Raw genomic sequence first — 20,499 nt, 5'->3', positions numbered from 1 at the left:
TGAACAGGGCAAAGGAGCACAAAGCACACACAAGCTGCATTCAGCAACAATATTCTTGTTTGTCTTATAAATACAAGGCAGATGCTAATTGAAAACACAAGGAAATTTGATCCTATTAAAAAGGCAGGAAGCTGCATTTAGTCAATTCATCATTAAATGCTTACTACAAGGCAGTGTTGCTGATGAAATAGTGCAAGAGCACACCCTCGTGGACAAAATGCTTACAGCACCTGGTATTCCCAGGCGGTCTCCCATCCAAGTACTAACCAGGCACGACCCTGCTTAGCTTCCGAGATCAGACGAGATCGGGCGTACCCAGGCTGGTATGGCCGTAAGCGAGAAACAATCTCTTGCTACAACATATATAGTCAAAGTGAGTCTGATAAAACAGACATTTAGTCAATTCATCATTAAATGCTTACTACAAGGCAGTGTTGCTGATGAAATAGTGCAAGAGCACACCCTCGTGGACAAAATGCTTACAGCACCTGGTATTCCCAGGCGGTCTCCCATCCAAGTACTAACCAGGCCCGACCCTGCTTAGCTTCCGAGATCAGACGAGATCGGGCATACCTTTTTTTTTTTTTTTATCTTTTATTATGAAAAAACACATAATATTTACAATATTCAAACAATAATAATAAAAAAGGATGAACAATTCATCCTTTTACAAAATCAAAAAAGAAAATAAAATAAAACCAATTAATAATTAAAAACAAGTTTTCCATTTTGATCAATTTCGATAAAAGTGCTCCCCCACACAAACAGTTTTTCAAAATTACATCCTCCATATTTATATATTAGTTCAATATCTTTCTCTAAAATACTTTTAAATAAAACCTCCACACTCACAATTTTCCCTTCATAATGTCCTAAATTCCTTCTTTGTCTTACAGCGTATCTAGCATGGCTAAGAACAAAATTCATCAAATTAATATTAAAAACTTTGCTTTTTCCATTTATACCAAATAGAAACAACCTCCTCCACTCAACCCCATTTACAATATCTTCTCCCCAATGTTGTTCTAAAAGCCCCTTTATAAACTCATGAAACCCTTGTAATCTACAACATTCAATAAAAAAGTGCATAAAATGTTCCACCTCCGTACCACAAATATCACATTCTCTTTTAATGTCTCTATTTATTTGATGTAAAACCACGTTCGTAAAAATCCTATTATGTTTCAATTTAAAATCATTATCTTCACATTCTATAGAATTATATTTTACATTGACATTCTTCCATATTGATTTTACATCTATATTTACAAATACCCTAGACCACACTTTTTCTGAAGCAGGAGCTTTTATCTCTCTTAAAATACATTTTTCATAAATCTTTTTAACTTTCAAACCTGATAAAACATGTTTCTCCCCATTACTTTCATAATATAAAACCGGTAAACCCTTAGCTCTCTCAACCACCTCTGTATTTATTAAAAGCACCCATTCTTCAGGAATACACCCTAAAATTCTCTTATACATATTATCTACTGTAGTTTTGCTTATTTCATCTTCCACTTCACAAACATTATCATAAATCGCTTGTACAGGAAGAAAACCTGGAATGACCTCGTATAAAATATCCCCAATCTGTCTCATCCCAGCCCTCATAAAATATTTACAAAACAACATCTTATTATTATATTGTATCTTGGGATTTAAGAAAATTGGCTGATTTAAAATATTGTCTAAAATGGTACACTCATAATAAATATTTGGTAAAAACTCCCCCCAAGCCTCAAACACTTCTCTATAAAACAATGGTATATTAGCTAACATTTCTTTTCTCATACACATTAATAAACCATTTTCCCCCATCCTCCCAACCTCCTGCAAATACTCTTTAAAAAATCTTTTCCATCCATAATCTAGTTCACCATATAAATATTTTCGTACCATTTTAACTCTAATTGCTTTTTTCCTCACATTTAAATCTACCAACTTCAAACCCCCCTCCTCATAACCTGCAATCAAAGTTTTAAAAGAAATTTTCGCTCCTTTCCCATCCCATAAAAAATCAACTAAAATCGTATTCATTTCAGATAAAACCCATTCTGGTACATCTAAAACGTTCATGACATGAATGAAAATTGACATCAGCAAGGAATTTACAACAATTACTTTCCCTTTTAATTTCAAAGCCCTCCCCCTCCACATATTTACCACCTTCCTAACTTTGTTTATAACCCCACTCCATGTCAGATCCCTAGCTTCTTGTTCCTTCACCCCTAAAAACACACCTAACACCTTAAAATAATCATTTACCACCTTAAAAGGAAAAGTCCCCTCATTATTCTTCCCAACATACATTATTACTGACTTCTCCATATTCACTTTTGCTCCTGAGGCTTTCTCATATACTTTAAAACACTCTATCACCCTTTTAACACTACCCTCATCTCTAACTGTTATTGTTGTATCGTCTGCATATTGATGAATTAAACTAAAACCTCCTTGCGGAGTCTCTACACAATTTATAAAATGATCTTTTTTAAGGTATGCCGCTAAGGGTTCTACCGATAAAACAAACAATAAAGCTGATAAAGGGCACCCCTGTCTCACTGATCTCTCAAGAATAAAAGAATCTGTTAAAACCCCATTACATTTAACCCTACTTTTAGCCTTTCTATATAATAATTTTATCCATCTTATAATTCCATTTCCAAACCCATACTTTTCCAGTACCCTAAACATAAAATCATGTTCCACCCTGTCAAAAGCTTTATTAAAGTCTATACTTAAAACAATTCCCCCCATCTTATCGCTATTCATTTTATTTATCACATCTCTAAGTGTAGTTATGGTATCTGCTATATCTCTTCCAGGCACACTATAATTTTGTGTAGGTGCTATAATATCATTTAAAACCATCTTCATCCTATTTGCCAGTATCTTAGCTAAAATCTTATAATCTGAGTTTAACAAACTAATTGGCCTATAATTTTCTAATTTCAATTTACTCCCCTTATTTTTATATAAAATCGATATCAGCCCTGTCACCATGGAATCTGAAACAGTATTATTGTCTTCCATATATTGATATACTTCTAATAAAATAGGTGCTAAAATACTTTCATACATTTTATAAAACTCTGCAATTAGTCCATCTACTCCAGGACTTTTATTTATTTGTAAACCCTTAATTGCATCTTTCACTTCATCCATTGTTATCTTCCTATCACACATTTGCTTATCCTCAGCACCAATTTGCACATCCACACTACTTAAAATCTCTTTTACACACCCCTCATCCACCTCCCCTTTCTTAAATAAATCCTTATAAAAATTCTGTACTGTTTCTAATATCTCAACATAATCATTTACCACTTCACCCTTTACATTTTCAATCTCACTAATATATGATTTCATCTGTTTAGTTTTCTCTAAACCAAGAAAAAACGACGTACATTTCTCCCCTTCTAAAACATATTTTGCCCTACTTCTTATAATTGCACCCTTACACTTATCTATTTCACATTTGCTCAATTTTTCTTTTAAATCTAAAAACTTTTCAATAGTATAATCAGGATCACTATCACATTTCTTCATTTCTTCATTCAATTTTGTTCTTAAATAATTTTCTGCTCTTATCATCCTACTCCTCTTCTTCCTTGCATATCTAATACTAAAAACTTTTATTTTTTCCTTAACATTTTCCCACCACTTGCACTTATCATTCCCTTTTTGCTTATCCTCCATTTCATCTTCTATCAAAGATTTAAGTTGTTTCCCGTATTCCTCATCACCTAGATACCCTGCATTCATACACCATATTCCCCCCCCTTTCCTTTCCTTATCTAACCCCACCGAAAATGTTAACCCAGCATGATCACTAAAAGTTGTAAAAATATATTTAATATCCTTCATAAAATTCCTTAACCCTTCATTTACTAAAACCAAATCTATCCGTGTCTGTTTCAATTCCCCTAAAACCACCTGCCTTCTAGAAAATTCTCTCTTATTCGGATTCTCCTTCCTCCATATATCAATTAAATTGTTTTCAACCATCATCTTCCTTAAAACCCCCCTAGATACGTCACTTCTAAAAATAGCTCCCCTTGTCATATCTAGTCTATCCATTTTTACATTAAAATCCCCAACTAAAATACAGTTTCCCTTGCACCATTTCGCTAATTCTAAAAATAAATTCCTTCTCTCTATTTCATTATTCGGCGCATAAATATTTATAATCCTAAAAACCCTACTCATATATTCAAAATCTAAAATTAAAATCCTCCCATTATTATCATTATATATCTTCTTCACATTTTCTACTACATCCTTCCTTATTAAAATTGCAACCCCACATGAATTCCCCCTACCATTGTTTACATAAATAAAATCCCTCCATATTTTCTGAATTTCTAAAACACACATATTATCCCAGTGCGTCTCTTGAATACATAAAATATCAGAATTCTTTATGTGTACTATTCTATTAAATTTTCCTATTGTTCTCAACCCATTCGCATTTATCGACATTATTGTTACCATACTAATAAATAATAAAATTATAAAATATAATTTCATTATCCTCTACCTTTTATCCAGTTTCTTTCCTCTTCCACCCTTTCTCTCCCCCCCCTCCGCTGCTTTCCTCTTCCTGTATCCTCCTCTCATTCTTTCAAACTTTTCCCCATCATCCGAGTCCGATATCTCCTCCAAGTCCATTTCATCCAGCCAACTTTTCTTCTTTACACCCTCGTCCGTTGTGCTCCCCGTGTTCATCGCCGATTCTGGAATGTTCGTTGTGCTCCCCGTGTTCTCCGCCGTTTCTGGAATGTTCATCTCCGTCTCATGTGTAGTCGTCGTTGTGCTCCCCGTGTTCATCGCCGTTTCTGGAATGTTCGTTGTGCTCCCCGTGTTCATCTCCGTCTCATATATTGTCGTCGTTGTGCTCCCCGTGTTCATACCCGTCTCTGTTATTGTCATTAAACTTAAAACCCTCTCCATTTCTTCACCCCCCGAGGTACTTGTTTGTGCTGTGCTTTCCCCCAAAACCCGTGAGTCCACCGTGCTTCCCCCCAATCCACTTCCCCTCTCCTCCTGAAAACTCCACCTTCTTATTTCCGAATCCATACTGCTCCCAATTTCGTTAATCTTCTGGTCTTCCTTCTTCTCCCTTCTTCCTTCCTCCGTCTCTCCACCTTCCACCACGTCCTCTCCTCCATCTTCTTCTCCTTCTTGCGATGATACAACTGCTTCCTCGAATAGTACTTGACTCCCCTCTTCAGTCATAACTTCTCCACAGTTGCATTCCGCCAATCTCTTTCTGCATCTACCATAAACATTCCTTTCCTTCTCTCCGACACACTCTCTCGCATAATGGCCTTGATTGCCGCACTTGAAACACTTGAATTCAGGGCAATCTTTAACTATGTGCCCAGGTTGTATGCACAATCGACAAACTCTGACCTGCTTGTCATGGATCACCCTGAAGTATTCAGCTCCTTCCAGCGTCTCAATTTTTGTGGAATATGGCAATGATGTGACTTTTTCCGTAAATTTAACTTTACAGAACCTTGTTCCGTCAACCACCTCCGTTCCAGGCCAAACTCTCCTCCTTATCTCCGATACGGCCGTTACTCCCCAGCTTCTCAACTTGTCCAGTATCACTTTATCTTCTATATATACCGGTAGATTCATAAAAGACACCACCAATTCATTAATATTCACATCTCTCGCTAGTATCTTGTTGTCCTTTATCCGTATACCGTCCATTAGCCGTTCTTTACCTTTTCCGTTTCTCATCGTAATTTCATATTTCTTATCTCCTTTCATTCGGCATCCCACCACCTCTCCACACGTCTCCTTAATTGCTCGTAGTAATTCCATCGTCGTCACCTTTTCTTCTCCCACCAACTCAATTGCCACCGTGTATTCTTTTCCATATTTCATTCCTCCTTTTTCGTTTTCCTTCCGTTGCGCATTTTCGTTGTCTTTGTCCGTTCCGTTTGTCGTTGCCATGTTGTCCGTCATTGTGAATCAAAAATGAAAGCGAAAAAACCTCCCCCAGGCAGCAAAACTGCAGGGGGGGAAAACTAAACAAAACTAAAAACTATCCAAATGAAAAAAACAATAAATTATATTGCAAAATCCAAAAAAGAAACGAAAAAAGCTCTCGAGCAAACACTCTCAAGCAAACACTCACAGCTCAATTACTCGCACCTGTCGTCACTTCTCCAATCAAGGATTAGCGCCCCCAGGCTGGTATGGCCGTAAGCGAGAAACAATCTCTTGCTACAACATATATATTCAAAGTGAGTGTGATAAACAGACATTGCATTTTCACCAATTAGATAAGCAGCTTGAACTTTGTGTCACTGAAAAAGTAGAAGAAATTACAAACACTGTTCCCATCACTTTTTAGCACAGGTAGTTGGATAAAATACCAACTTTATTTCCTTTCATCATTTGAACAGGGCAAAGGAGCACAAAGCACACACAAGCTGCATTCAGCAACAATATTCTTGTTTGTCTTATAAATACAAGGCAGATGCTAATTGAAAACACAAGGAAATTTGATCCTATTAAAAAGGCAGGAAGCTGCATTTAGTCAATTCATCATTAAATGCTTACTACAAGGCAGTGTTGCTGATGAAATAGTGCAAGAGCACACCCTCGTGGACAAAATGCTTACAGCACCTGGTATTCCCAGGCGGTCTCCCATCCAAGTACTAACCAGGCACGACCCTGCTTAGCTTCCGAGATCAGACGAGATCGGGCGTACCTTTTTTTTTTTTTTTTATCTTTTATTATGAAAAAACACATAATATTTACAATATTCAAACAATAATAATAAAAAAGGATGAACAATTCATCCTTTTACAAAATCAAAAAAGAAAATAAAATAAAACCAATTAATAATTAAAAACAAGTTTTCCATTTTGATCAATTTCGATAAAAGTGCTCCCCCACACAAACAGTTTTTCAAAATTACATCCTCCATATTTATATATTAGTTCAATATCTTTCTCTAAAATACTTTTAAATAAAACCTCCACACTCACAATTTTCCCTTCATAATGTCCTAAATTCCTTCTTTGTCTTACAGCGTATCTAGCATGGCTAAGAACAAAATTCATCAAATTAATATTAAAAACTTTGCTTTTTCCATTTATACCAAATAGAAACAACCTCCTCCACTCAACCCCATTTACAATATCTTCTCCCCAATGTTGTTCTAAAAGCCCCTTTATAAACTCATGAAACCCTTGTAATCTACAACATTCAATAAAAAAGTGCATAAAATGTTCCACCTCCGTACCACAAATATCACATTCTCTTTTAATGTCTCTATTTATTTGATGTAAAACCACGTTCGTAAAAATCCTATTATGTTTCAATTTAAAATCATTATCTTCACATTCTATAGAATTATATTTTACATTGACATTCTTCCATATTGATTTTACATCTATATTTACAAATACCCTAGACCACACTTTTTCTGAAGCAGGAGCTTTTATCTCTCTTAAAATACATTTTTCATAAATCTTTTTAACTTTCAAACCTGATAAAACATGTTTCTCCCCATTACTTTCATAATATAAAACCGGTAAACCCTTAGCTCTCTCAACCACCTCTGTATTTATTAAAAGCACCCATTCTTCAGGAATACACCCTAAAATTCTCTTATACATATTATCTACTGTAGTTTTGCTTATTTCATCTTCCACTTCACAAACATTATCATAAATCGCTTGTACAGGAAGAAAACCTGGAATGACCTCGTATAAAATATCCCCAATCTGTCTCATCCCAGCCCTCATAAAATATTTACAAAACAACATCTTATTATTATATTGTATCTTGGGATTTAAGAAAATTGGCTGATTTAAAATATTGTCTAAAATGGTACACTCATAATAAATATTTGGTAAAAACTCCCCCCAAGCCTCAAACACTTCTCTATAAAACAATGGTATATTAGCTAACATTTCTTTTCTCATACACATTAATAAACCATTTTCCCCCATCCTCCCAACCTCCTGCAAATACTCTTTAAAAAATCTTTTCCATCCATAATCTAGTTCACCATATAAATATTTTCGTACCATTTTAACTCTAATTGCTTTTTTCCTCACATTTAAATCTACCAACTTCAAACCCCCCTCCTCATAACCTGCAATCAAAGTTTTAAAAGAAATTTTCGCTCCTTTCCCATCCCATAAAAAATCAACTAAAATCGTATTCATTTCAGATAAAACCCATTCTGGTACATCTAAAACGTTCATGACATGAATGAAAATTGACATCAGCAAGGAATTTACAACAATTACTTTCCCTTTTAATTTCAAAGCCCTCCCCCTCCACATATTTACCACCTTCCTAACTTTGTTTATAACCCCACTCCATGTCAGATCCCTAGCTTCTTGTTCCTTCACCCCTAAAAACACACCTAACACCTTAAAATAATCATTTACCACCTTAAAAGGAAAAGTCCCCTCATTATTCTTCCCAACATACATTATTACTGACTTCTCCATATTCACTTTTGCTCCTGAGGCTTTCTCATATACTTTAAAACACTCTATCACCCTTTTAACACTACCCTCATCTCTAACTGTTATTGTTGTATCGTCTGCATATTGATGAATTAAACTAAAACCTCCTTGCGGAGTCTCTACACAATTTATAAAATGATCTTTTTTAAGGTATGCCGCTAAGGGTTCTACCGATAAAACAAACAATAAAGCTGATAAAGGGCACCCCTGTCTCACTGATCTCTCAAGAATAAAAGAATCTGTTAAAACCCCATTACATTTAACCCTACTTTTAGCCTTTCTATATAATAATTTTATCCATCTTATAATTCCATTTCCAAACCCATACTTTTCCAGTACCCTAAACATAAAATCATGTTCCACCCTGTCAAAAGCTTTATTAAAGTCTATACTTAAAACAATTCCCCCCATCTTATCGCTATTCATTTTATTTATCACATCTCTAAGTGTAGTTATGGTATCTGCTATATCTCTTCCAGGCACACTATAATTTTGTGTAGGTGCTATAATATCATTTAAAACCATCTTCATCCTATTTGCCAGTATCTTAGCTAAAATCTTATAATCTGAGTTTAACAAACTAATTGGCCTATAATTTTCTAATTTCAATTTACTCCCCTTATTTTTATATAAAATCGATATCAGCCCTGTCACCATGGAATCTGAAACAGTATTATTGTCTTCCATATATTGATATACTTCTAATAAAATAGGTGCTAAAATACTTTCATACATTTTATAAAACTCTGCAATTAGTCCATCTACTCCAGGACTTTTATTTATTTGTAAACCCTTAATTGCATCTTTCACTTCATCCATTGTTATCTTCCTATCACACATTTGCTTATCCTCAGCACCAATTTGCACATCCACACTACTTAAAATCTCTTTTACACACCCCTCATCCACCTCCCCTTTCTTAAATAAATCCTTATAAAAATTCTGTACTGTTTCTAATATCTCAACATAATCATTTACCACTTCACCCTTTACATTTTCAATCTCACTAATATATGATTTCATCTGTTTAGTTTTCTCTAAACCAAGAAAAAACGACGTACATTTCTCCCCTTCTAAAACATATTTTGCCCTACTTCTTATAATTGCACCCTTACACTTATCTATTTCACATTTGCTCAATTTTTCTTTTAAATCTAAAAACTTTTCAATAGTATAATCAGGATCACTATCACATTTCTTCATTTCTTCATTCAATTTTGTTCTTAAATAATTTTCTGCTCTTATCATCCTACTCCTCTTCTTCCTTGCATATCTAATACTAAAAACTTTTATTTTTTCCTTAACATTTTCCCACCACTTGCACTTATCATTCCCTTTTTGCTTATCCTCCATTTCATCTTCTATCAAAGATTTAAGTTGTTTCCCGTATTCCTCATCACCTAGATACCCTGCATTCATACACCATATTCCCCCCCCTTTCCTTTCCTTATCTAACCCCACCGAAAATGTTAACCCAGCATGATCACTAAAAGTTGTAAAAATATATTTAATATCCTTCATAAAATTCCTTAACCCTTCATTTACTAAAACCAAATCTATCCGTGTCTGTTTCAATTCCCCTAAAACCACCTGCCTTCTAGAAAATTCTCTCTTATTCGGATTCTCCTCCCTCCATATATCAATTAAATTGTTTTCAACCATCATCTTCCTTAAAACCCCCCTAGATACGTCACTTCTAAAAATAGCTCCCCTTGTCATATCTAGTCTATCCATTTTTACATTAAAATCCCCAACTAAAATACAGTTTCCCTTGCACCATTTCGCTAATTCTAAAAATAAATTCCTTCTCTCTATTTCATTATTCGGCGCATAAATATTTATAATCCTAAAAACCCTACTCATATATTCAAAATCTAAAATTAAAATCCTCCCATTATTATCATTATATATCTTCTTCACATTTTCTACTACATCCTTCCTTATTAAAATTGCAACCCCACATGAATTCCCCCTACCATTGTTTACATAAATAAAATCCCTCCATATTTTCTGAATTTCTAAAACACACATATTATCCCAGTGCGTCTCTTGAATACATAAAATATCAGAATTCTTTATGTGTACTATTCTATTAAATTTTCCTATTGTTCTCAACCCATTCGCATTTATCGACATTATTGTTACCATACTAATAAATAATAAAATTATAAAATATAATTTCATTATCCTCTACCTTTTATCCAGTTTCTTTCCTCTTCCACCCTTTCTCTCCCCCCCCTCCGCTGCTTTCCTCTTCCTGTATCCTCCTCTCATTCTTTCAAACTTTTCCCCATCATCCGAGTCCGATATCTCCTCCAAGTCCATTTCATCCAGCCAACTTTTCTTCTTTACACCCTCGTCCGTTGTGCTCCCCGTGTTCATCGCCGATTCTGGAATGTTCGTTGTGCTCCCCGTGTTCTCCGCCGTTTCTGGAATGTTCATCTCCGTCTCATGTGTAGTCGTCGTTGTGCTCCCCGTGTTCATCGCCGTTTCTGGAATGTTCGTTGTGCTCCCCGTGTTCATCTCCGTCTCATATATTGTCGTCGTTGTGCTCCCCGTGTTCATACCCGTCTCTGTTATTGTCATTAAACTTAAAACCCTCTCCATTTCTTCACCCCCCGAGGTACTTGTTTGTGCTGTGCTTTCCCCCAAAACCCGTGAGTCCACCGTGCTTCCCCCCAATCCACTTCCCCTCTCCTCCTGAAAACTCCACCTTCTTATTTCCGAATCCATACTGCTCCCAATTTCGTTAATCTTCTGGTCTTCCTTCTTCTCCCTTCTTCCTTCCTCCGTCTCTCCACCTTCCACCACGTCCTCTCCTCCATCTTCTTCTCCTTCTTGCGATGATACAACTGCTTCCTCGAATAGTACTTGACTCCCCTCTTCAGTCATAACTTCTCCACAGTTGCATTCCGCCAATCTCTTTCTGCATCTACCACAAACATTCCTTTCCTTCTCTCCGACACACTCTCTCGCATAATGGCCTTGATTGCCGCACTTGAAACACTTGAATTCAGGGCAATCTTTAACTATGTGCCCAGGTTGTATGCACAATCGACAAACTCTGACCTGCTTGTCATGGATCACCCTGAAGTATTCAGCTCCTTCCAGCGTCTCAATTTTTGTGGAATATGGCAATGATGTGACTTTTTCCGTAAATTTAACTTTACAGAACCTTGTTCCGTCAACCACCTCCGTTCCAGGCCAAACTCTCCTCCTTATCTCCGATACGGCCGTTACTCCCCAGCTTCTCAACTTGTCCAGTATCACTTTATCTTCTATATATACCGGTAGATTCATAAAAGACACCACCAATTCATTAATATTCACATCTCTCGCTAGTATCTTGTTGTCCTTTATCCGTATACCGTCCATTAGCCGTTCTTTACCTTTTCCGTTTCTCATCGTAATTTCATATTTCTTATCTCCTTTCATTCGGCATCCCACCACCTCTCCACACGTCTCCTTAATTGCTCGTAGTAATTCCATCGTCGTCACCTTTTCTTCTCCCACCAACTCAATTGCCACCGTGTATTCTTTTCCATATTTCATTCCTCCTTTTTCGTTTTCCTTCCGTTGCGCATTTTCGTTGTCTTTGTCCGTTCCGTTTGTCGTTGCCATGTTGTCCGTCATTGTGAATCAAAAATGAAAGCGAAAAAACCTCCCCCAGGCAGCAAAACTGCAGGGGGGGAAAACTAAACAAAACTAAAAACTATCCAAATGAAAAAAACAATAAATTATATTGCAAAATCCAAAAAAGAAACGAAAAAAGCTCTCGAGCAAACACTCTCAAGCAAACACTCACAGCTCAATTACTCGCACCTGTCGTCACTTCTCCAATCAAGGATTAGCGCCCCCAGGCTGGTATGGCCGTAAGCGAGAAACAATCTCTTGCTACAACATATATAGTCAAAGTGAGTCAGATAAAACAGACATTTAGTCAATTCATCATTAAATGCTTACTACAAGGCAGTGTTGCTGATGAAATAGTGCAAGAGCACACCCTCGTGGACAAAATGCTTACAGCACCTGGTATTCCCAGGCGGTCTCCCATCCAAGTACTAACCAGGCACGACCCTGCTTAGCTTCCGAGATCAGACGAGATCGGGCGTACCCAGGCTGGTATGGCCGTAAGCGAGAAACAATCTCTTGCTACAACATATATAGTCAAAGTGAGTCTGATAAAACAGACATTTAGTCAATTCATCATTAAATGCTTACTACAAGGCAGTGTTGCTGATGAAATAGTGCAAGAGCACACCCTCGTGGACAAAATGCTTACAGCACCTGGTATTCCCAGGCGGTCTCCCATCCAAGTACTAACCAGGCCCGACCCTGCTTAGCTTCCGAGATCAGACGAGATCGGGCGTACCCAGGCTGGTATGGCCGTAAGCGAGAAACAATCTCTTGCTACAACATATATATTCAAAGTGAGTGTGATAAACAGACATTGCATTTTCACCAATTAGATAAGCAGCTTGAACTTTGTGTCACTGAAAAAGTAGAAGAAATTACAAACACTGTTCCCATCACTTTTTAGCACAGGTAGTTGGATAAAATACCAACTTTATTTCCTTTCATCATTTGAACAGGGCAAAGGAGCACAAAGCACACACAAGCTGCATTCAGCAACAATATTCTTGTTTGTCTTATAAATACAAGGCAGATGCTAATTGAAAACACAAGGAAATTTGATCCTATTAAAAAGGCAGGAAGCTGCATTTAGTCAATTCATCATTAAATGCTTACTACAAGGCAGTGTTGCTGATGAAATAGTGCAAGAGCACACCCTCGTGGACAAAATGCTTACAGCACCTGGTATTCCCAGGCGGTCTCCCATCCAAGTACTAACCAGGCACGACCCTGCTTAGCTTCCGAGATCAGACGAGATCGGGCTTACCCAGGCTGGTATGGCCGTAAGCGAGAAACAATCTCTTGCTACAACATATATAGTCAAAGTGAGTCTGATAAAACAGACATTTAGTCAATTCATCATTAAATGCTTACTACAAGGCAGTGTTGCTGATGAAATAGTGCAAGAGCACACCCTCGTGGACAAAATGCTTACAGCACCTGGTATTCCCAGGCGGTCTCCCATCCAAGTACTAACCAGGCACGACCCTGCTTAGCTTCCGAGATCAGACGAGATCGGGCGTACCCAGGCTGATATGGCCGTAAGCGAGAAACAATCTCTTGCTACAACATATATAGTCAAAGTGAGTCTGATAAAACAGATATTTAGTCAATTCATCATTAAATGCTTACTACAAGGCAGTGTTGCTGATGAAATAGTGCAAGAGCACACCCTCGTGGACAAAATGCTTACAGCACCTGGTATTCCCAGGCGGTCTCCCATCCAAGTACTAGCCAGGCACGACCCTGCTTAGCTTCCGAGATCAGACGAGATCGGGCGTACCCAGGCTGGTATGGCCGTAAGCGAGAAACAATCTCTTGCTACAACATATATAGTCAAAGTGAGTCAGATAAAACAGACATTTAGTCAATTCATCATTAAATGCTTACTACAAGGCAGTGTTGCTGATGAAATCATGCAAGAGCACACCCTCGTGGACAAAATGCTTACAGCACCTGGTATTCCCAGGCGGTCTCCCATCCAAGTACTAACCAGGCACGACCCTGCTTAGCTTCCGAGATCAGACGAGATCGGGCGTACCCAGGCTGGTATGGCCGTAAGCGAGAAACAATCTCTTGCTACAACATATATAGTCAAAGTGAGTCTGATAAAACAGACATTTAGTCAATTCATCATTAAATGCTTACTACAAGGCAGTGTTGCTGATGAAATAGTGCAAGAGCACACCCTCGTGGACAAAATGCTTACAGCACCTGGTATTCCCAGGCGGTCTCCCATCCAAGTACTAACCAGGCCCGACCCTGCTTAGCTTCCGAGATCAGACGAGATCGGGCGTACCCAGGCTGGTATGGCCGTAAGCGAGAAACAATCTCTTGCTACAACATATATATTCAAAGTGAGTGTGATAAACAGACATTGCATTTTCACCAATTAGATAAGCAGCTTGAACTTTGTGTCACTGAAAAAGTAGAAGAAATTACAAACACTGTTCCCATCACTTTTTAGCACAGGTAGTTGGATAAAATACCAACTTTATTTCCTTTCATCATTTGAACAGGGCAAAGGAGCACAAAGCACACACAAGCTGCATTCAGCAACAATATTCTTGTTTGTCTTATAAATACAAGGCAGATGCTAATTGAAAACACAAGGAAATTTGATCCTATTAAAAAGGCAGGAAGCTGCATTTAGTCAATTCATCATTAAATGCTTACTACAAGGCAGTGTTGCTGATGAAATAGTGCAAGAGCACACCCTCGTGGACAAAATGCTTACAGCACCTGGTATTCCCAGGCGGTCTCCCATCCAAGTACTAACCAGGCACGACCCTGCTTAGCTTCCGAGATCAGACGAGATCGGGCGTACCCAGGCTGGTATGGCCGTAAGCGAGAAACAATCTCTTGCTACAACATATATAGTCAAAGTGAGTCTGATAAAACAGACATTTAGTCAATTCATCATTAAATGCTTACTACAAGGCAGTGTTGCTGATGAAATAGTGCAAGAGCACACCCTCGTGGACAAAATGCTTACAGCACCTGGTATTCCCAGGCGGTCTCCCATCCAAGTACTAACCAGGCCCGACCCTGCTTAGCTTCCGAGATCAGACGAGATCGGGCATACCCAGGCTGGTATGGCCGTAAGCGAGAAACAATCTCTTGCTACAACATATATATTCAAAGTGAGTGTGATAAACAGACATTGCATTTTCACCAATTAGATAAGCAGCTTGAACTTTGTGTCACTGAAAAAGTAGAAGAAATTACAAACACTGTTCCCATCACTTTTTAGCACAGGTAGTTGGATAAAATACCAACTTTATTTCCTTTCATCATTTGAACAGGGCAAAGGAGCACAAAGCACACACAAGCTGCATTCAGCAACAATATTCTTGTTTGTCTTATAAATACAAGGCAGATGCTAATTGAAAACACAAGGAAATTTGATCCTATTAAAAAGGCAGGAAGCTGCATTTAGTCAATTCATCATTAAATGCTTACTACAAGGCAGTGTTGCTGATGAAATAGTGCAAGAGCACACCCTCGTGGACAAAATGCTTACAGCACCTGGTATTCCCAGGCGGTCTCCCATCCAAGTACTAACCAGGCACGACCCTGCTTAGCTTCCGAGATCAGACGAGATCGGGCTTACCCAGGCTGGTATGGCCGTAAGCGAGAAACAATCTCTTGCTACAACATATATAGTCAAAGTGAGTCTGATAAAACAGACATTTAGTCAATTCATCATTAAATGCTTACTACAAGGCAGTGTTGCTGATGAAATAGTGCAAGAGCACACCCTCGTGGACAAAATGCTTACAGCACCTGGTATTCCCAGGCGGTCTCCCATCCAAGTACTAACCAGGCACGACCCTGCTTAGCTTCCGAGATCAGACGAGATCGGGCGTACCCAGGCTGATATGGCCGTAAGCGAGAAACAATCTCTTGCTACAACATATATAGTCAAAGTGAGTCTGATAAAACAGATATTTAGTCAATTCATCATTAAATGCTTACTACAAGGCAGTGTTGCTGATGAAATAGTGCAAGAGCACACCCTCGTGGACAAAATGCTTACAGCACCTGGTATTCCCAGGCGGTCTCCCATCCAAGTACTAACCAGGCACGACCCTGCTTAGCTTCCGAGATCAGACGAGATCGGGCGTACCCAGGCTGGTATGGCCGTAAGCGAGAAACAATCTCTTGCTACAACATATATAGTCAAAGTGAGTCAGATAAAACAGACATTTAGTCAATTCATCATTAAATGCTTACTACAAGGCAGTGTTGCTGATGAAATAGTGCAAGAGCACACCCTCGTGGACAAAATGCTTACAGCACCTGGTATTCCCAGGCGGTCTCCCATCCAAGTACTAACCAGGCACGACCCTGCTTAGCTTCCGAGATCAGACGAGATCGGGCGTACCCAGGCTGGTATGGCCGTAAGCGAGAAACAATCTCTTGCTACAACATATATAGTCAAAGTGAGTCTGATAAAACAGACATTTAGTCAATTCATCATTAAATGCTTACTACAAGGCAGTGTTGCTGATGAAATAGTGCAAGAGCACACCCTCGTGGACAAAATGCTTACAGCACCTGGTATTCCCAGGCGGTCTCCCATCCAAGTACTAACCAGGCCCGACCCTGCTTAGCTTCCGAGATCAGACGAGATCGGGCGTACCCAGGCTGGTATGGCCGTAAGCGAGAAACAATCTCTTGCTACAACATATATATTCAAAGTGAGTGTGATAAACAGACATTGCATTTTCACCAATTAGATAAGCAGCTTGAACTTTGTGTCACTGAAAAAGTAGAAGAAATTACAAACACTGTTCCCATCACTTTTTAGCACAGGTAGTTGGATAAAATACCAACTTTATTTCCTTTCATCATTTGAACAGGGCAAAGGAGCACAAAGCACACACAAGCTGCATTCAGCAACAATATTCTTGTTTGTCTTATAAATACAAGGCAGATGCTAATTGAAAACACAAGGAAATTTGATCCTATTAAAAAGGCAGGAAGCTGCATTTAGTCAATTCATCATTAAATGCTTACTACAAGGCAGTGTTGCTGATGAAATAGTGCAAGAGCACACCCTCGTGGACAAAATGCTTACAGCACCTGGTATTCCCAGGCGGTCTCCCATCCAAGTACTAACCAGGCACGACCCTGCTTAGCTTCCGAGATCAGACGAGATCGGGCTTACCCAGGCTGGTATGGCCGTAAGCGAGAAACAATCTCTTGCTACAACATATATAGTCAAAGTGAGTCTGATAAAACAGACATTTAGTCAATTCATCATTAAATGCTTACTACAAGGCAGTGTTGCTGATGAAATAGTGCAAGAGCACACCCTCGTGGACAAAATGCTTACAGCACCTGGTATTCCCAGGCGGTCTCCCATCCAAGTACTAACCAGGCACGACCCTGCTTAGCTTCCGAGATCAGACGAGATCGGGCGTACCCAGGCTGATATGGCCGTAAGCGAGAAACAATCTCTTGCTACAACATATATAGTCAAAGTGAGTCTGATAAAACAGATATTTAGTCAATTCATCATTAAATGCTTACTACAAGGCAGTGTTGCTGATGAAATAGTGCAAGAGCACACCCTCGTGGACAAAATGCTTACAGCACCTGGTATTCCCAGGCGGTCTCCCATCCAAGTACTAACCAGGCACGACCCTGCTTAGCTTCCGAGATCAGACGAGATCGGGCGTACCCAGGCTGGTATGGCCGTAAGCGAGAAACAATCTCTTGCTACAACATATATAGTCAAAGTGAGTCAGATAAAACAGACATTTAGTCAATTCATCATTAAATGCTTACTACAAGGCAGTGTTGCTGATGAAATCATGCAAGAGCACACCCTCGTGGACAAAATGCTTACAGCACCTGGTATTCCCAGGCGGTCTCCCATCCAAGTACTAACCAGGCACGACCCTGCTTAGCTTCCGAGATCAGACGAGATCGGGCGTACCCAGGCTGGTATGGCCGTAAGCGAGAAACAATCTCTTGCTACAACATATATATTCAAAGTGAGTGTGATAAACAGACATTGCATTTTCACCAATTAGATAAGCAGCTTGAACTTTGTGTCACTGAAAAAGTAGAAGAAATTACAAACACTGTTCCCATCACTTTTTAGCACAGGTAGTTGGATAAAATACCAACTTTATTTCCTTTCATCATTTGAACAGGGCAAAGGAGCACAAAGCACACACAAGCTGCATTCAGCAACAATATTCTTGTTTGTCTTATAAATACAAGGCAGATGCTAATTGAAAACACAAGGAAATTTGATCCTATTAAAAAGGCAGGAAGCTGCATTTAGTCAATTCATCATTAAATGCTTACTACAAGGCAGTGTTGCTGATGAAATAGTGCAAGAGCACACCCTCGTGGACAAAATGCTTACAGCACCTGGTATTCCCAGGCGGTCTCCCATCCAAGTACTAAACAGGCACGACCCTGCTTAGCTTCCGAGATCAGACGAGATCGGGCGTACCCAGGCTGGTATGGCCGTAAGCGAGAAACAATCTCTTGCTACAACATATATAGTCAAAGTGAGTCTGATAAAACAGACATTTAGTCAATTCATCATTAAATGCTTACTACAAGGCAGTGTTGCTGATGAAATAGTGCAAGAGCACACCCTCGTGGACAAAATGCTTACAGCACCTGGTATTCCCAGGCGGTCTCCCATCCAAGTACTAACCAGGCCCGACCCTGCTTAGCTTCCGAGATCAGACGAGATCGGGCATACCCAGGCTGGTATGGCCGTAAGCGAGAAACAATCTCTTGCTACAACATATATATTCAAAGTGAGTGTGATAAACAGACATTGCATTTTCACCAATTAGATAAGCAGCTTGAACTTTGTGTCACTGAAAAAGTAGAAGAAATTACAAACACTGTTCCCATCACTTTTTACCACAGGTAGTTGGATAAAATACAAACTTTATTTCCTTTCATCATTTGAACAGGGCAAAGGAGCACAAAGCACACACAAGCTGCATTCAGCAACAATATTCTTGTTTGTCTTATAAATACAAGGCAGATGCTAATTGAAAACACAAGGAAATTTGATCCTATTAAAAAGGCAGGAAGCTGCATTTAGTCAATTCATCATTAAATGCTTACTACAAGGCAGTGTTGCTGATGAAATAGTGCAAGAGCACACCCTCGTGGACAAAATGCTTACAGCACCTGGTATTCCCAGGCGGTCTCCCATCCAAGTACTAACCAGGCACGACCCTGCTTAGCTTCCGAGATCAGACAAGATCGGGCATACCCAGGCTGGTATGGCCGTAAGCGAGAAACAATCTCTTGCTACAACATATATATTCAAAGTGAGTGTGATAAACAGACATTGCATTTTCACCAATTAGATAAGCAGCTTGAACTTTGTGTCACTGAAAAAGTAGAAGAAATTACAAACACTGTTCCCATCACTTTTTAGCACAGGTAGTTGGATAAAATACCAACTTTATTTCCTTTCATCATTTGAACAGGGCAAAGGAGCACAAAGCACACACAAGCTGCATTCAGCAACAATATTCTTGTTTGTCTTATAAATACAAGGCAGATGCTAATTGAAAACACAAGGAAATTTAATCCTATTAAAAAGGCAGGAAGCTGCATTTAGTCAATTCATCATTAAATGCTTACTACAAGGCAGTGTTGCTGATGAAATAGTGCAAGAGCACACCCTCGTGGACAAAATGCTTACAGCACCTGGTATTCCCAGGCGGTCTCCCATCCAAGTACTAACCAGGCACGACCCTGCTTAGCTTCCGAGATCAGACGAGATCGGGCGTACCCAGGCTGGTATGGCCGTAAGCGAGAAACAATCTCTTGCTACAACATATATAGTCAAAGTGAGTCTGATAAAACAGACATTTAGTCAATTCATCATTAAATGCTTACTACAAGGCAGTGTTGCTGATGAAATAGTGCAAGAGCACACCCTCGTGGACAAAATGCTTACAGCACCTGGTATTCCCAGGCGGTCTCCCATCCAAGTACTAACCAGGCCCGACCCTGCTTAGCTTCCGAGATCAGACGAGATCGGGCGTACCCAGGCACATATGGCCGTAAGCGAGAAACAATCTCTTGCTACAACATATATAGTCAAAGTGAGTCTGATAAAACAGACATTTAGTCAATTCATCATTAAATGCTTACTACAAGGCAGTGTTGCTGATGAAATAGTGCAAGAGCACACCCTCGTGGACAAAATGCTTACAGCACCTGGTATTCCCAGGCGGTCTCCCATCCAAGTACTAACCAGGCCCGACCCTGCTTAGCTTCCGAGATCAGACGAGATCGGGCGAACCCAGGCTGGTATGGCCGTAAGCGAGACACAATCTCTTGCTACAACATATAT

General features: G+C 39.1%; 25 non-coding genes across 25 annotated transcripts; all 25 read right to left on the bottom strand.

The window, feature by feature from the left end:
* Positions 1 to 218: 218 nt before the first annotated feature.
* LOC123734770 (5S ribosomal RNA) lies at positions 219 to 337 on the bottom strand. Its single transcript, XR_006764955.2, has one exon. It is a non-coding gene; the product is annotated as a 5S ribosomal RNA (ribosomal RNA).
* Positions 338 to 12,527: 12,190 nt separating this feature from the next.
* Positions 12,528 to 12,646, bottom strand: LOC145869008 (5S ribosomal RNA). Its single transcript, XR_014385003.1, has one exon. It is a non-coding gene; the product is annotated as a 5S ribosomal RNA (ribosomal RNA).
* Positions 12,647 to 12,785: 139 nt separating this feature from the next.
* Positions 12,786 to 12,904, bottom strand: LOC145871243 (5S ribosomal RNA). The gene has a single exon (XR_014386873.1). It is a non-coding gene; the product is annotated as a 5S ribosomal RNA (ribosomal RNA).
* A 409-nt stretch (positions 12,905 to 13,313) lies between these two features.
* Positions 13,314 to 13,432, bottom strand: LOC123734932 (5S ribosomal RNA). Its single transcript, XR_006765117.2, has one exon. It is a non-coding gene; the product is annotated as a 5S ribosomal RNA (ribosomal RNA).
* A 139-nt stretch (positions 13,433 to 13,571) lies between these two features.
* Positions 13,572 to 13,690, bottom strand: LOC145868520 (5S ribosomal RNA). Its single transcript, XR_014384516.1, has one exon. It is a non-coding gene; the product is annotated as a 5S ribosomal RNA (ribosomal RNA).
* Positions 13,691 to 13,829: 139 nt separating this feature from the next.
* On the bottom strand, positions 13,830 to 13,948 carry LOC145869427 (5S ribosomal RNA). The gene has a single exon (XR_014385423.1). It is a non-coding gene; the product is annotated as a 5S ribosomal RNA (ribosomal RNA).
* A 139-nt stretch (positions 13,949 to 14,087) lies between these two features.
* Positions 14,088 to 14,206, bottom strand: LOC145869006 (5S ribosomal RNA). Its single transcript, XR_014385001.1, has one exon. It is a non-coding gene; the product is annotated as a 5S ribosomal RNA (ribosomal RNA).
* Positions 14,207 to 14,345: 139 nt separating this feature from the next.
* Positions 14,346 to 14,464, bottom strand: LOC145871242 (5S ribosomal RNA). The gene has a single exon (XR_014386872.1). It is a non-coding gene; the product is annotated as a 5S ribosomal RNA (ribosomal RNA).
* A 409-nt stretch (positions 14,465 to 14,873) lies between these two features.
* LOC145869005 (5S ribosomal RNA) lies at positions 14,874 to 14,992 on the bottom strand. Its single transcript, XR_014385000.1, has one exon. It is a non-coding gene; the product is annotated as a 5S ribosomal RNA (ribosomal RNA).
* A 139-nt stretch (positions 14,993 to 15,131) lies between these two features.
* LOC145875333 (5S ribosomal RNA) lies at positions 15,132 to 15,250 on the bottom strand. The gene has a single exon (XR_014390969.1). It is a non-coding gene; the product is annotated as a 5S ribosomal RNA (ribosomal RNA).
* Positions 15,251 to 15,659: 409 nt separating this feature from the next.
* LOC145870227 (5S ribosomal RNA) lies at positions 15,660 to 15,778 on the bottom strand. The gene has a single exon (XR_014386223.1). It is a non-coding gene; the product is annotated as a 5S ribosomal RNA (ribosomal RNA).
* Positions 15,779 to 15,917: 139 nt separating this feature from the next.
* Positions 15,918 to 16,036, bottom strand: LOC145868519 (5S ribosomal RNA). The gene has a single exon (XR_014384515.1). It is a non-coding gene; the product is annotated as a 5S ribosomal RNA (ribosomal RNA).
* A 139-nt stretch (positions 16,037 to 16,175) lies between these two features.
* On the bottom strand, positions 16,176 to 16,294 carry LOC145869004 (5S ribosomal RNA). The gene has a single exon (XR_014384999.1). It is a non-coding gene; the product is annotated as a 5S ribosomal RNA (ribosomal RNA).
* A 139-nt stretch (positions 16,295 to 16,433) lies between these two features.
* Positions 16,434 to 16,552, bottom strand: LOC145869003 (5S ribosomal RNA). The gene has a single exon (XR_014384998.1). It is a non-coding gene; the product is annotated as a 5S ribosomal RNA (ribosomal RNA).
* A 139-nt stretch (positions 16,553 to 16,691) lies between these two features.
* On the bottom strand, positions 16,692 to 16,810 carry LOC145871241 (5S ribosomal RNA). The gene has a single exon (XR_014386871.1). It is a non-coding gene; the product is annotated as a 5S ribosomal RNA (ribosomal RNA).
* A 409-nt stretch (positions 16,811 to 17,219) lies between these two features.
* Positions 17,220 to 17,338, bottom strand: LOC145870226 (5S ribosomal RNA). Its single transcript, XR_014386222.1, has one exon. It is a non-coding gene; the product is annotated as a 5S ribosomal RNA (ribosomal RNA).
* A 139-nt stretch (positions 17,339 to 17,477) lies between these two features.
* Positions 17,478 to 17,596, bottom strand: LOC145868518 (5S ribosomal RNA). Its single transcript, XR_014384514.1, has one exon. It is a non-coding gene; the product is annotated as a 5S ribosomal RNA (ribosomal RNA).
* A 139-nt stretch (positions 17,597 to 17,735) lies between these two features.
* Positions 17,736 to 17,854, bottom strand: LOC145869002 (5S ribosomal RNA). The gene has a single exon (XR_014384997.1). It is a non-coding gene; the product is annotated as a 5S ribosomal RNA (ribosomal RNA).
* Positions 17,855 to 17,993: 139 nt separating this feature from the next.
* On the bottom strand, positions 17,994 to 18,112 carry LOC145869000 (5S ribosomal RNA). Its single transcript, XR_014384995.1, has one exon. It is a non-coding gene; the product is annotated as a 5S ribosomal RNA (ribosomal RNA).
* Positions 18,113 to 18,521: 409 nt separating this feature from the next.
* Positions 18,522 to 18,640, bottom strand: LOC145869855 (5S ribosomal RNA). Its single transcript, XR_014385851.1, has one exon. It is a non-coding gene; the product is annotated as a 5S ribosomal RNA (ribosomal RNA).
* Positions 18,641 to 18,779: 139 nt separating this feature from the next.
* On the bottom strand, positions 18,780 to 18,898 carry LOC145875332 (5S ribosomal RNA). The gene has a single exon (XR_014390968.1). It is a non-coding gene; the product is annotated as a 5S ribosomal RNA (ribosomal RNA).
* Positions 18,899 to 19,307: 409 nt separating this feature from the next.
* On the bottom strand, positions 19,308 to 19,426 carry LOC145870580 (5S ribosomal RNA). The gene has a single exon (XR_014386577.1). It is a non-coding gene; the product is annotated as a 5S ribosomal RNA (ribosomal RNA).
* A 409-nt stretch (positions 19,427 to 19,835) lies between these two features.
* Positions 19,836 to 19,954, bottom strand: LOC145868999 (5S ribosomal RNA). Its single transcript, XR_014384994.1, has one exon. It is a non-coding gene; the product is annotated as a 5S ribosomal RNA (ribosomal RNA).
* Positions 19,955 to 20,093: 139 nt separating this feature from the next.
* On the bottom strand, positions 20,094 to 20,212 carry LOC145870108 (5S ribosomal RNA). Its single transcript, XR_014386104.1, has one exon. It is a non-coding gene; the product is annotated as a 5S ribosomal RNA (ribosomal RNA).
* A 139-nt stretch (positions 20,213 to 20,351) lies between these two features.
* LOC145875121 (5S ribosomal RNA) lies at positions 20,352 to 20,470 on the bottom strand. Its single transcript, XR_014390755.1, has one exon. It is a non-coding gene; the product is annotated as a 5S ribosomal RNA (ribosomal RNA).
* Positions 20,471 to 20,499: the final 29 nt, after the last annotated feature.

The sequence above is a fragment of the Salmo salar genome, unplaced genomic scaffold, assembly GCF_965601325.2.
Source record: "Salmo salar unplaced genomic scaffold, fSalSal1 ptg000293l, whole genome shotgun sequence".
Classification (NCBI taxonomy): Eukaryota; Metazoa; Chordata; class Actinopteri; order Salmoniformes; family Salmonidae; genus Salmo; species Salmo salar.
The sequence above is the reverse complement of the archived record's forward strand: the minus strand, read 5'-3'. Positions and strand labels throughout refer to the sequence as shown.